The sequence below is a fragment of the Ambystoma mexicanum genome, chromosome 2p (assembly GCF_040938575.1).
Source record: "Ambystoma mexicanum isolate Mex_15411 chromosome 2p, UKY_AmexF1_1, whole genome shotgun sequence".
Lineage (NCBI taxonomy): Eukaryota > Metazoa > Chordata > Amphibia > Caudata > Ambystomatidae > Ambystoma > Ambystoma mexicanum.
This window is the reverse complement of record NC_090923.1, coordinates 1,259,196,095-1,259,210,914: the sequence shown is the minus strand read 5'-3', so window position 1 is coordinate 1,259,210,914 and position 14,820 is coordinate 1,259,196,095. Positions and strand designations below refer to the sequence as shown.

Sequence of the window (14,820 nt, the reverse complement as noted above, 5' to 3'; positions counted from 1 at the left end):
TACAGAGGTGGCCTGCAGTAAAGGGGTACAGAGGTGGCAAGCGTGTTTATTTGTATTATTTTTTCTTTAACTTTTGGGGGTTGTGTGGCAGAATGGAGATGAAGATCCACTGGTAGTTTGTAAGCTTCTCTCTGACCGCTTGAACCGCGTGATTTCACCCGTGACAAATACCTGCGTTATAGGCAACTTGATTGGCTGCTGCATCCATTGCAGGTGCAAATTGATAGTATTCTGGATATAAAGTCTAAAGCAATATTTACATTGATTATTAAAAGTCTGTATGGATCATTTAATGATACAAAGCAGATGCTTTAAGTAAGGACTGCAGACTGCCAAACCACTTGGCATCGACTCATCTCTAATGCCAGAATGAAGCTAGGCTTATATTAAGAGCAACGGAAGGGAACCACTGCAGTAATGCAGGAGCCACCCTAAATGGAAGGCTCTTCAAAATAACAAAGTAAGCAAAGGGTACATTAAGCAGTCAAAGATGGAGGAATTATATGATATTTTATTTTTATTTGTATCGCGCCCATACACAAGTGTTTCAGAGCGCGAATTACCAACTACTAATGAGCTCAGATTACAAAGCTAACACTTTGGCATACTGCAATAGAACACAAAGATCAAGAAGTGCTTGGTAACCATGGTTAGAAGAAATTGTCCTTGGCTCAGCAGCTGGCCGGTTAAGAGCAACTACAGAAGAATTAGTAAAGTGGATAAACCTTAACTTTGCAATGACCCAGGGCGTTATAGGGGAATGGATGGTGCCATCATATACTGTCAGAGAGACAAGGATATGAGACTGAGGTGACATGTGAAATAAAAGGGGTAGTTGAGCCACTTTATGTTATTTAGCTTTTATACTGCACGAGTCATCACCGTAGTGGTCTTAAAGCACTGAATAGCGTTGGTGAGAGAATTGTAACCCAGCCCAGGGTGTTAAAACCAGGCTGCGGTCTGTGGGAGGAAAGGGAAAGAGAAGAAAGGAGAGAGTGAGTTGGGGGAGAATGGGTGAACAAAACAGAACACAAATTAGGGTTAAATGAAAAATGTTAGAAGGAGCGTTTGATCAGGGATGCATGCAAGACATATGTAGCTGCTAGTTAGACAAGACATAGTAAATCAGAAGAGAGAAAAATAACCTTAAAGGAGAGTTCCGGGACTTTTTTTTTATTGTCCCTACGGGTCGGCCATGTGTTTGTAAGCATAAATCGGTAGATCGTAGGAAACTTTCCTATGGACCTTACCCGACTTTTCGCCCATTATCGCACTCGAAATCAGCCTCCATTTTGTGATAATCCTATCATTCCGCCGCATCGACCTGGCTCACCTGCCTTTGCGGCACTAAATCAAATCCCCCGCCCCTGAGCCTGACATCAGCAGACGCGTACTGCCCATTTCAAGCACGTCTCGTGTCAACAATCGCTGCGCCTCAGCTATTGACGTGTTGCCATGGAAATGGCAGGACGCCTCTTTCCCCAATAAGTATAAACAGACCGTTTCACAACACACAGCAGCAGATTTTCGATTCCATTCCTCTCTCTGTGTTACTTTGAGTATTCTGTGACTCGTTTCAGTGCTCTGGTCAGCTACCTTCGCCGCTTGTAGCCCGTGTGAACACCTGTACCATCTCTGTAAATTATTTTACTATCTTTACCGCACAATGGCCACAATAATGCCGTATATGTACGAGCCCGAGTACACCGAGGAAGAACTACTGGAAAGTCAAGCACGCGAAAACGATGGGGATTCGGACGGCAGTTGGGAGGACCAGTCAACGGATGAAGAGCCTGGACCATGTCGCATGGACGGCGTCTCCACCTGGTGCACGTGCAATCGGTGCGAGCTAATGCCAACTGAGGAGGAGAACTGCTGCTGCCGTGAAAATTCCGGGTGCTTGGCCTACATTTCGGAAAGCGAGCAAAGTCTGCAGGAAGGCGAGCAAAGTCCGCAATGCATCACCGAGCTGCCAGAGTTCAGGGAAGCCTGCCTCTCACGGACCGTGTTGAGGATGATGATGGTGCTTATGCACGAACTTCGCGGCACTGTTCGTCCGCGTAATCCGAGTAACGAGTAAGTATACTCTGTTTGTGATGTCAGTAATGCCACCACTATTTCATGGTCGTCTCCCACATATAAAATTACATTTACATATCATTCGAACGCATGTAAATTTGTTCCATATAGTGCATTTTCTAGATATAATTTTTTTCTAAGAAAAATGACATGTGTTACCTGAATCGACATTGATAAGAAAGTTTGGTCAGTTTAATACAGTTTGCATCTTTTTTTTTCACAGGTGGTACAGGCTGGTGGCCTATCGTTGCTTCACTTGGTGGCTTCACGGGAGGCTCGGACACCGCGTTCGGAGAGTAATACCTGCCTGTGCGGTACTTGCCATTAGACAACATTTCCCCAGTGACAGTGGACAATACCGCGGATTTTCCCTCGATGTGCTGCAACCTCAACTTTACAATGTGTAATGTTTATTATTTATGTTTAATTAAAATCTAAAATAAAGCCCAACATATATTTTAACAATGGTTGTTTTGATTTTTTAAATGAATCTAGTGTATATTCTCCTGGGAGGGTGAGGTATTTATAAACTCACCCCCCTGCATTCCATGTAGTAGATCCTGCAGCCATCCTCTTACATTCAGTTAGATGGCCTCTCCTTGGTGAGGCCCTGCGGCAAACGGGTCTTGTCTGCACGACCACCGCCCCGATCCACCCCCCGCCCTATCAAAGGCAGTTCGCACCGGGGTACTTGTGCTGGCAAGTGGAGCTGTCAGGGAGCGATAAAGGCCAAGAGGTGCCAAAGACCATGTACACTTCAAAGTGGTCTATAGAGCATGGGTTGTTGTTCCCATGTCTACCTCCAGACCCCGTGTCTCCTGCCAAGCATCCCCCCTCACGCTGGACGGCCCCCTGCAATCCACATAAGTGTGTCTCCATTCACGAGTCTTCCTGTGTCTTGTCTGCACGACCACCGCCCCGATCCACCCCCCGCCCTATCAAAGGCAGTTCGCACCGGGGTACTTGTGCTGGCAAGTGGAGCTGTCAGGGAGCGATAAAGGCCAAGAGGTGCCAAAGACCATGTACACTTCAAAGTGGTCTATAGAGCATGGGTTGTTGTTCCCATGTCTACCTCCAGACCCCGTGTCTCCTGCCAAGCATCCCCCCTCACGCTGGACGGCCCCCTGCAGACCGCATAATGCCACGACATATACACGTCATTCATTCACAAACACACCCCTGTTTCGAATTCTTTATAACCCACTTCATATTTCTAATGAGAACTTCTTTGCGCTTTGCTAGTCAACCCGTGAAGGTGCTGGTTATCTGCTCTTCGTCTCTGTGAACTTCCGTGACCACTTTGAGCAAACTCGTCAGTTTGCAACCTGTGAACAGCTCCCTGTTCTACGACAAGAAACTACTCTGATCCCTGCATCTAACTGTTTGTTCGTCAAGGTAAGTCCATGTACCATAATCATTTTGCGTCCAATTTTTTAATTTATATCTATTTGCTAGTAGTCATCAAATTGCATCCATGTTTTCTTTTCGTTCACGACAGTACATGCAAGGAACTAGTCACATGTTCTGAGTTTAGTCAAATTACTTTTTCTATTTTTTGAAAGTTATTGAAATACTTATCCGCATGTGAATAACATGTATAGTTCCAAGAACCAAAACGGACCTTGCATTGAACCTTTTATGTGTCATTTAATGTTTTAACACATTGGTATTCATAGCGAATTGTTGATCTTTACTTTTCAGAACTTTCCATAATGCCTGCCTGTTCCATTGGCGGTTGCCCTTCGAAGACCCATAACAAATCTGAAGGTACTATAATGCATGTTTTCCCTAAGACAATAGATCAGATAAGAGAATGGGTCCGATATTGCGGATATCCAGCCTCTGAGATAGAAAGTAGAGTCCTAGAAGTCTTTGCGGACAAGAGGGGTGATCGATACCGCATCTGCAGCAGGCACTTTAGCCCAGACATGTACTCCACATCATTGCTAATAAGGACGAAAACACCGCGAGCGAGGCGAAAATTGCTCTCAACCGCTATTCCCACTCTATTCGTCCACATCCCTCCACTGGTGAGTCAAGTTTACGTATTTATCTCTCGGCATTGCGGTAGTGTGTAGCATTAGCTAACAATAATGTCCCCATTTATGTATCCACTCAATATGAAGGCTGAAGATTCTCCATCCGTGTCGTTATTGCAGTCATCAGCCACTTCAAGCGCCTATCGGGTAATCTTACTTAGCTATTCTGACACTGACTTGTTTTAGGCATGTAAATCAATAGTTTTAATTGATCGTGTAATTATTTTACCTAATGGTACACCACAGTACTCGTCCTCTAGTCTTTGTTTTCAGTTATAATTATTGTTATCCAAAATAATGCAAGTACTGTCTTTCAGGGAGATGCTGAGGAGTCCAACGCATTGACGACAACCGTAGATGTCACTCAGATGCTCGAGGTACGTTTCCGGACAGTTCCATCGATGGAGATCATCAGATCTTGCATTCTTGTAGCGTGATTGTTACACACAATGTTTCTTTCGTTTTTAGCCATTGGTATGTCCTTCTGTCGTCGCCCTCCTATGTGTCTTCTTTTTTCAATATTGTGTTCATTACTAATGAAAGTCCTATGTTTCAGGGAGTCGATGGAGCATTAGTCCAAGAGGAAGGGGGAGCATGCAGTTACGGGTCGGCGCAACAGCTTGCAGAAGTGTGCACCGCAGTTACAGCGTCCCTTGATGTTCTTATGCATTTCGAGGTATGGATACTGACAGATCAATCATGCGAGATCAAATGACGTGATTACATCCGCTATACTTCCTTCTTTATTAACGCAAGTACTATGTTTCAGGGAGCTGACGGAGCTTCTTCAACAAGAACATCACCCCTAATAGTTGATGCAGATCTCTGGGTGGTGACACTTCCAACGATGGAGCAAATCGAATCATATTTAGATATCCATTATTTATTTTAGACAACTGATCATTTGTGCAGGTCTATTTAGATGAGCCGTTGACGCCTGCAGAAAGTTTATGTTCTTTTAAACAAAATACAAAACCATACTAATGCAATTACTGTGTTTCAGGGAGTTGCTGAAGCCTCATCTTCAATAATATCATCAATGGAAGTCTATGCGGAGCCCGAGGTATGGATCTTGACAGTTCAATCTAACTAGATCAACAATGCGTGAACTATTGTCGTTTGAATGTTCTACACAATGCGTTCATTCGTGTTTTGCTATTGAGATGTACGTATGGGTATTGGTCCCCAAGTACATTTTGTGTTTTCAATATTATTATACATACTAATGAAAGTTCTATGTTTCAGCGAGTCGATGGAGCCTCAGTGAGTGATGGATGTGCTTATCATGAAAGTATAGTCGTTGCAGCGCGAGAGGAAGTGGAGACATGCACACACGAGTCGGAGCAACAGCGTCCAGATGTTGAAGTTCGAGGAAAGAAAGTTTCAAAGAAAAGAAAGCAAAAGAAGGTTAGTGTCCTGTTCACTATATTATGTTGTCTTTCACTGTCAATAGTTCAATACTGTAAGTTGTGTTTAAACTGAACATCCCTTTTCTAATCTGTCCTCTAGTTGCGAGTGGGTGTAAGAACTAGATCTACACAGACAGTGAAGCGAACGAGAGATGTTGCTTGTCAAACCTTTTGGCAGGGACTTGAGACTGGAGATGCATCGTGCCAATGGGAAGAATATGAAGTGATTGACAACGGAGCTATACCACCACCAGCCATTGATAGTGAATGTCCTCCTGGTAGTTTGGATGCAGTCGTAGATCAATTCACAGAATCCACACCCGCAAAAAATAAGAGCACGCGAAAGTTGAAGACATTGTTTTTTTCTCCCATCTCCGGACAAGGAACAGATGTTGCAATGGAAGAGAATGAAGTGGACGACAATGAAACACCATCAATATCACTCAGCATAGCGGAAGACGATATCAGAGATTGTACCTTTCATGCGAGTGACATGTCCTCAACGTTACAGGCCGAACCAGCTGGGATGCAGAGTGACAGTATAAGGAAAGAGGCCAAATTCATTGTATTCGATAGCTGTTTGATGGATATTATTATGATGATGAAATGTGGGCATTGGGTTGGTGGGGAAGTATGTGGGGAGCCATTGATTAATGTGACTCGTGCAATTCGAGGCACTAACCTTAAAATACATGCCACCTGTACACAATATCATCCGTTCGCATGGTCTGCACAACCCATGCTGGGGCAACTGCCAGCAGGCAATCTACTTTGTGCAGCGGCCGCACTTTTTAGTGGTTCAAGTTTTAAAAAGTTACAGTATTTCTTTCAGTTTGTGGGAATCCATTTCATTGCGAAAAGTCAGTTCTACAAATACCAAACCGATTATCTATTTCCAGCCATCAGCGAAGCTTGGAGAATGGAAAAAATGTCAATGGAAAGTACATTCGCGGGCAAACGCTTCAGGCTAGCCGGTGATGGACAATGCGACAGTCCAGGATTTTCAGCCAAGTACTGCACCTACCACTTTCAGGACATGGAAAGTAAGAAAATTGTGAGTTCGGTGGTCGTGCAGGTGTCACAAAGTACATCCTCAGTGGCCATGGAGAAATTTGGCTTTGTAGCATCATTGCAAGAACTACAATCGCGGGGAATGGTGATCGACCTGATAGCCACGGACAGACACGTTTCAATTGCCAAGACAATGAGAGAACAGTACAAAAATATAAATCACCAATTTGACGTTTGGCATCTTGCAAAATCAATCAATAAAAAATTGTCGGCTGCAGGAAAAAAAAAAGATATGCAAGGTATTTCACAGTGGTCCAAGTCAATCAGCAACCATCTTTGGTGGAGCTCAAAAACATGTGAAGGGTCGTTGGAAATTCTACTGGAAAAATGGCGGTCAGTAATGTTGCACTGTAGCAACGTACATCGATGGTCGACAAATGAGCATTTCCACAAATGTGAACATGGCCATTTGTCCACAGAGGAGGCACGGAAGAAGAAGTGGTTGATTCCTTCATCACCCACTCACAAGGCCATTGAAAAGATTGTATTTGATAAAACTATAACAAAAGCTTTGAGGGGACTCACGGAATTCTGCCACACAGGAGATTTGGAGGTGTTCCACAATATGTGCCTCAAGTACAGGCCCAAAAGATTGCATTTTGGCATGGAAGGCATGATAAATCGGACTCTTCTAGCGGTCTTGGCACATAACCATAATGTTGGCCGTCAACAAAGTAGGACGACCGGAACTTTAGGGACGCTTCGCTACAATAAGGCCTTCACTAAAAGAAGTAAACAATGGGTGATCAAACCAGTGTTTGAGGATATGCAATATGAGTTTATTGAGAGACTTATCGTAGATGTCCTCGATAGGCACATACATGGAGTGGTGAACGAACCTATGCAGGGGACAACTGCATTGCCACCCAACATTGCCTCTGTTCCATGTCCACCTAAAGCAGAGCTCATTGAGAAATACACATCACGGTTTAAATGATTGTAATTCGATTGTCTGTTCTCTCGAGTCTCCTCATGTTGCAGGCCCATTGCAATTAAACCAAACAGTAATATAAATCATTTTTACAAAAATTATAGAATGTTTCCGTATTACAAACACATGGCCGACCCATAGGGACAATAAAAAAAAAGGCACGCAGACAAGATGCCCTTACACTAACTGGAGCTAACTAGAAATGTGTGCTCGCTCAAAGTGAAGGTCAGCTGCTTTGATGTTTTGCTCGGGTGGCGGAACGGCCCACGACCCAATATAAGGTTCTATTGTGATTTGACCTTGACAGGCCGGGACCATCCTGAAAGACTAAGAAAAGATAATGAATAAAATTTCAGAAACGAAACGATGAGCCACGTTCATTAGAAGAAGTAACGTCGGCAAAGAAGGAGTGGTGTTTCGGGTCTGCCCTACACAGAGACACAATGGAAAATGCAAATATAATGTAAGTAACTTTTGATGAGTTTATACCGCAATTTCATTACTATACAGTGGCTTTAAAGACGGGTTCAGTTGTACTTGTTCGTTCTATGTGGCATAGTGTTTTCTACCGCGCACTATCTGGAGGAGAAACATCTGCTTTTACTGAAGCACCTCAAAACCTTCCTCTTTGCTTCTGCTTTCTCTCTCCCTCTCCCCTGCTACAACTGGTCCACTGTCTGCGACCTCGGTCCTGGGCCCTTCCACTCTCCACCTGCACTGCCTCCCTGTCAACCCCTGCACTGGGGGACTGTCTCAGTATCCTACAGCCCCCCCTTCCCAGCACTTGTTCTGCACTTACCTTGCACTTGCCACCAGCTGGCCCTATTTATTTATTATTTTATGCTACTTACCTTGTACTCCACTCCCCCCCCCTCCATGCCTCGCCACGCCTTTAAACACTTGTGTACACCCAGTAGCGCTGTCCTCGCTATGAAATGAATAATTTTAATAAGGATCTGATGGTGAGACTAATTTCATTTTTTATGTTTTTAGGTACATCATTCACTACTGTCTGTGTCACGAGTACCAGACACCGGCGGACGGCTTCTACAGCCGCCAGTTGCTTCTCCGCGTGAACAACGTTACCACCCTGACCATTTTATGGGACGATCGCCAAGTACAAGTATGCCCTTACGCGGTACTAACGGTTAGATGCAACATACCTACCGTTGTGGTGGCCTAGTGCCTCGTTGTTGGAACAGCCATGCGATTATCAGTGCGACAGAAGAGCTTATTTTTATCGTAAACCAACACCCTGTGTACTGCACACGAACATCGCTTGCCTCAAGACGAACTAATTTGGATCGAGAGCAAAGAAAAATGCAAATCGCTGAATATTCTCTAAACATTTGATGTCCAATAAACGTACTTTGCCAAATGTACAATCTTGCCGTTTGCTTTTAAACCACGGTTTCACATTCCGAATTGTGGTGCTGTATTGTGAGATGCTCTAAGACCCTGTGTACAGCAAAGGACCATCGCGTTCCTCAAAACGAACTTTTTGGAACATGAGCAAATAAAAATGCAAATCGCTGAATATTCTCTAAACATTTGATGTCAAATAAATGTACTTTACCACATTTACAATCTTGCGGTTTGATTTCAAAGTACAGTTTCATATTCCGAATTGTGGTGCGCTGTATTGTGAGCTGATCTGTGTTGATTTCCGGGGTCTGTGTGGAGTCGCGTAGAAGACGCCTGGGCGCGTTTGCCTACGCAGCTCAGTCACGTCACGGATAGAGGCGGGGAATATGAATGTTTTGATAAAGTCTGTTTCAGGGGCGGGGGATTTGATTTAGTGCCGCAAAGGCAGGTGAGCCAGGTCGATGCGGCGGAATGATAGGATTATCACAAAATGGAGGCTGATTTCGAGTGCGATAATGGGCGAAAAGTCGGGTAAGGTCCATAGGAAAGTTTCCTACGATCTACCGATTTATGCTTACAAACACATGGCCGACCCGTAGGGACAATAAAAAAAAAGTCCCGGAACTCTCCTTTAAGGGCAACCTCCTCTTTAGATGGTTCATGATATCTTAAGTGTGTTGAGATTCATAAGACCAGTTATGAATGTAGGATGGCGACATGTGCTCAAGAGTTGCAGATAGCTTGTTAGCTATTTAATTTCAAAACGCTCCCTTGATAAGAGTTTCTGCAGCCTGGAAAGGGCAAGTCCAATTGACAGAAGTGTCTCTGTGTCATGAACCCGCCTGCGCTTTTATTGTCATCAACTGGCCGCTTGGGTCTAAGATTACCTGGATCTAGGCATAGGATATGCCCACTCTTTGGATGCTGGAAAGCGACTTGGCGGTTGCCATGGTCGCGTTGGCATTCTGCAGACTCGGAGTAAAAACCAACTACTGATTCAGCGCTTCCCATTTTCGTTTGTGCGTTTCTTGAAGCTTATTCGAACTTCTTTGTTACGTCGTGAGGCTGCCCTGCTTATTGGATTTTCTGTTGCCGACCCTGAATTCTAGCCTTCTGGACTCCGTTCTTGGTTGTGGGTTTAACTTTTGGAATCCTTTGTGTCTCTGACCCTGGCCTGCCTATTGGTCTTCTCTTCTGCTACCTAATTTTGCAATCGACGCCGCCCGCTCCCCGACGACCCCTGCCCGCCTTGACCATTCTTTTGCCTTGCATTCTGGCTCTGATCCCGTTCACTGTTATACTCATATCGCCTAGCGATATTTCTGGCGGTCTTAATTACCTTTCTAGCCTATACGTTACTTGGTCTGTCTTTGAAAACCCTAAACCTGCTGGACTCTGCTCTCCATCCCAAGTCTGGGGATTATTTGTCATCCAACTCCCCATCCCTTATCCTGCACACACCTTACCAGATTTCTCCTGGCCCTTATTCTTGGATTCCTCCGGCACTAGGGCTGTGGATGCTATGCTGAGAATAGAGTGCCGCAACCAGATACTAGTGCGACCCTTGTGCTGCCCGGGCTTACCTCCTGTACTACCTACCTTCCCTCGTTTTACCTCTCCCTGCTCTTCCAACCACACCATCTTCTGGGATACAAAACTCCTGGATGTAGTAACCACTGCACCAAAGGTAAGATCCATTCCTAGCCTTCCTTGTGCTCTAACTAGGATTTATTGTAGACTACTTGTCCAGCCTTTACTCAGTAGTGGGTATCTCTATCCTTTCCAGTGGCAGTTTCCAATACAGGGACCCGCCTTGGTTCACCGCCAAGGCTTACAGGCTCTTTTGATCAGGTTAGTGAGTGGTTACACATTTGGTGCTCCTTGCTTGTGACTTTTTCTGTTGTTGCAACGCATTCTTGATTCCCACTCTCTTATTATTCCAGCGTGGTGTCCTTGTCGGGCGTCTAACATTCTCGCCTTTTCAAGTGATCTGCTCATCTGTACCTGGATATTCTTAGGGCAGTAGGGTGTATCATTGGGAAGGACTCCCTCTTGGTGAGGAAGTTGGAACCAATCCAAGGCAAAAGCCTTGTCGCTGTGTCTCAGAGGACCCTGTTGGGCGAGCACCAAGACTTGTTCCAATCACTTGTGTTTAAGCTTATCGTGAAACTCTGTGCCATGGGATGGCTATGTTTTGAGGTATGTCGGCAATACAATGGGAAAAGGAGAGGGAAAAGAAAACAAGCCATTATCATTCACAGTCAAAATCAAAGGCCTCTGGTCTCAAAAGGAAAAATCTAAATTCTTAAAGGACAGGGTCCTTAGTTTTGTATTTATTAACTTTTATATAGCGCTTTACACCAAAGCACTTTACATAGAACAAGAATACATTGGAAGCAGTAAATTACAATTAATAAGTCAAATAAACAGGTACAGTAGGCAGAACAATTTGCCAATGTCAATGGGTAAAATCAGAGGAAGGGGAGTAGCAGGGAAGGGAGGAGAGAAGGGTTGTCAGGAGGGAGGTTGAAGAAGATGGGATTTTAAGGAGGATCGGAAGGAAGAGAAGGAGGAGATGGAACGGATAGAGAGGTCAAGAGTTCCAGTGAAGCAGGGCAAGGAGCTGAAAGGAACGGAAGCAAGATGGGGCGCAAGGAGAGGGAGGGACAGAGGAGGAAGAGGTCAGCGGAACGGGGGGGGGAGTAGAAAGAAAGAAGGGAGAAAAGGTAGGGAGGGGCAAGATTATAAAGAGATTTAAAGACAAGACCGAGGAAGTTGAATTTAAGTTGACAGTGGAAGGAAAGCTAGCCGAGTGAGGAAAGCGAAGAGGAAATGGAGTCATAGGGAGAGAGGGAACAGGGAGAGTGTGGATTGCAGAGTGGTAGAGGGATTTGAGGGGGGCGAGATGAGAGACAGGGAGGTCAAAGAGGAGGACTGAACAGTAGAAGAGACAGGAGAAGATAAGGGAGGAGATTAAGAGTTTGGTGGCGTGGAAGGTGAGGGATGAGCAGATTTTGTGAACATTAAAGAGATGGAAGCGACAGGCACGGGAGGTTAGAGAGATATGATAGGTAAAGGAAAGGTTAGAGCCAAAGTGAAGGCCCAGATTACAGACAGAGGCAGAGATGAGTGGGAGGGAGCCAGGGGGGTAGGAAGAGTGTTGGCAGGACAGAATAAAACTTCAGTGTTATCAGTGTTTAGGGTGAGAAAGTGGGAGGACATCCAAGTTTTGATAGCAGTAAGCCAGGGGGAGAGTTTGAGGTGAATATCGGGAGTGAAGGAAGAGAAGGAAAGGAAGAGCAGGGTGTCATCAGCGTAGAAATGGTGAGAGATACCAAAGGATGAGATGACAGGTGCAAGAAGAGAGGTGTAGAGTGAGAAGAGGAAGGGGACAAGCACAGAGCCTTGTGGAACACCAAAGTCGAGGGAGTGAGTAGGTGATGAGCGGCCACTCCTAGAGACGGCAAAGGAGCAGTTGGAAAGGTAGGAGGAAAACCATTTAAGAACAGAGCCTTTGAGCTCGAATGAGGAAAGAGTGTCGAGGAGTAAGGGGTGATCTACAGTGTCAAAGGTGGCAGAGAGGTCAAGGAGAATGAGAATAGAAGAGTGTTTGGAGTAGCGAGCAGTGAGGAGGGAGTTAAGAAAGGAGGTGAGAGCAGTTTCAGTGGAATGCTTGGGTCGAAAGCCAGATTGAGTAGAGGGGAGGCGGTTGGAGACAAAAGCAGAGAGTTGGGAGTAGACTAGTCGTTTCAGGAATTTAGAGAGGAATTGTAAGAAAGATGGGGCAAAAGTTGGAGGCCAGGAGAGGGTTGGCGGAGGGTTTTTTCAGTATGGGAATGAAAGCAGCATGCTTGAAGGCTGAAGGAAAGGTAGCAGTGATAAGGCAAATGTTGAAGAAAGAAGGTAAGGTATGAGAAGAGGGTAGATTTGGGGAATTAGCGGATTAGGAAGAGGATCAGATGGGGCAGCAGGGGGGTGAGGGAAATATCAGCGTTAGAGACAGGGGTGACATTAGACAAGTAGGAGGAAGGGGTGGAGTGAGAAGAGTAAGAGGGGGAGAGTAGAATGTTTTGGCGTAATGTGGGTATTTTAGAGGAGAAGAAATCTGCAAAGTCGAAGGGAGAGAGAGGAGAGGTGGAAGAGTGGTCAGGGGTGGGAGGGGAGAAGACGTGTGAGGGTTTGGAAGATTCGTCAGTGATGAGAAGATTGAGAGTGGATAAGTTTAGAGAAATAGGAAGGTTTTGCTGAGTTAAGACAGGAGTCATAGAGGGAGTGGTAAGAGAAGTACGTGGCTTGGTTGACAGGTGAGCGATGTTTGAGCCAGCGTCTGAGGAAACGGCGCATTGACAGAAGGTGAGAGGAAAGCCAGGGTTGGGCAGGCTTACGGCAGGGGCGGACGGGGGAAAGAGGGTAAAGTTGGTCGAGACTGGAGGATAGAGAAGAGGATAGACTAGAAGGAGCATCATTAGCAGAGAGAGAAGAAAAGTGAGAGAGAGGGGGGGTGGAGGAGCAGGCTTCGTGGAAGTGAGAGGGGTTAAAATTGCAGAGGTCTCGCCTAGAGAAAGAGATGGAGGGAGGGGGAGTGAGCGAGAAGGGGAATAGAACATGGTCGGACAGATAGGTGGGTAGGGTAGAGACCGAGGAAGGGGTGAAGGAGGAGATGAATATGGGGTCCAGAGTGGAGCCAGAAGAGTGAGTAGGCGAGGTCGGGAATGGGGTACGAAGAAAGGAGTAGAGTATAGATAAAAGAGAGGATAATTGGTGGGTGGAGGAAAGAGGGAGGTTAAATTCACCAAGAACAGTGAGGGGATTAGGGGTGGAGGGGATGAGAGACAGGAGGTGGTCAAAATCATTGTAGAAGGAGGAGAGGGGGCCAGGAGGGCGGTAGATAATTAGAAAGGAAATGGTTTGGGGGTAGGTGAAGGTTTTGTATAAGTATTCAAAAGAGGGGAAGAAAGGGAGAGGACAGACATTTGGGGTGATGAAGAAGACCAAGGCCTTCTGTTTTTAGTTTTGTTAATTATATTTCAGATACAGTGGGTCCAAGCACCAGTTGTCCAAGAAACCTTACTAAGGTGGGCAAGTTTGGGGTGATAAAGTAACTGACTTGCATTGCACGAGTTAAACAATTAGGTGACAATGTAGACAGTGGATCCTAAGCAGTTACAGTCATTTAATTAAAGGGGAGATGGATCCAATCCATTCCTTTGGATGAGACTCAAACATGAATAAAAGGATAACAGGAGCAGGGCAAAGAATCTGGCCCTCAACAAGCTGCTTGTCTTTCCCCCATGTGGCTGGTAGGAAAGTTATAAATTTCACACTATTTTCTGTGGGTTTACAGAGAAAACTAACTTGAGGACTCCAACGACCTTTGGGTCACAAAGACTCGTGTGTGTATACTCTTTAGCTCAAAATAAATTTGAAAAAGACTTTGAAAAAAAGTAAAAATAATCTTTACCCTATTTCTGTTTGTTTGCAATTGGCTGTTCGGGAAGTTATAGATTATCTGAAACAGGTAATGTGAACCAAGGGACAACAACTCGTTCTACATGATGTAGCCATGTGGTGACCAGTTTATTTGGGCATAGTTATGCTGTTCTGTGTATCCCCCCATTTGCCTACTGTCATCTGTAAACTAGATAAAAGTCTGCTGTGATTAGAAGCATGCATGGGACAGAAGAACCATCACTTTTCAATGCGTTAGAAATTGCACCATAACTGATAAGGTAGCTCTCTCTAATCTAGTAGCCCCAATATTCCCATCCCAAAATCAACCATCGCTGACGAGCAACTGATCGAGTCAATGTAGTACATAATTAAGACTTTGTAGAAACAAGAAAACAATGATGTATCAAATTCAGCAAAAGACTCAAGTATGTGATGGAAGAGACTTCTACTGTTTTTCTTCCTTTCTCCCGTTAGC

General features: G+C 45.0%; 1 long non-coding RNA gene across 4 annotated transcripts in view; it reads right to left on the bottom strand.

The window, feature by feature from the left end:
• The window catches only part of LOC138566039 (uncharacterized), a 54,004-nt gene that overhangs the window by 33,506 nt on the left and 5,678 nt on the right, over window positions 1–14,820 (bottom strand). The window lies entirely within an intron of this gene.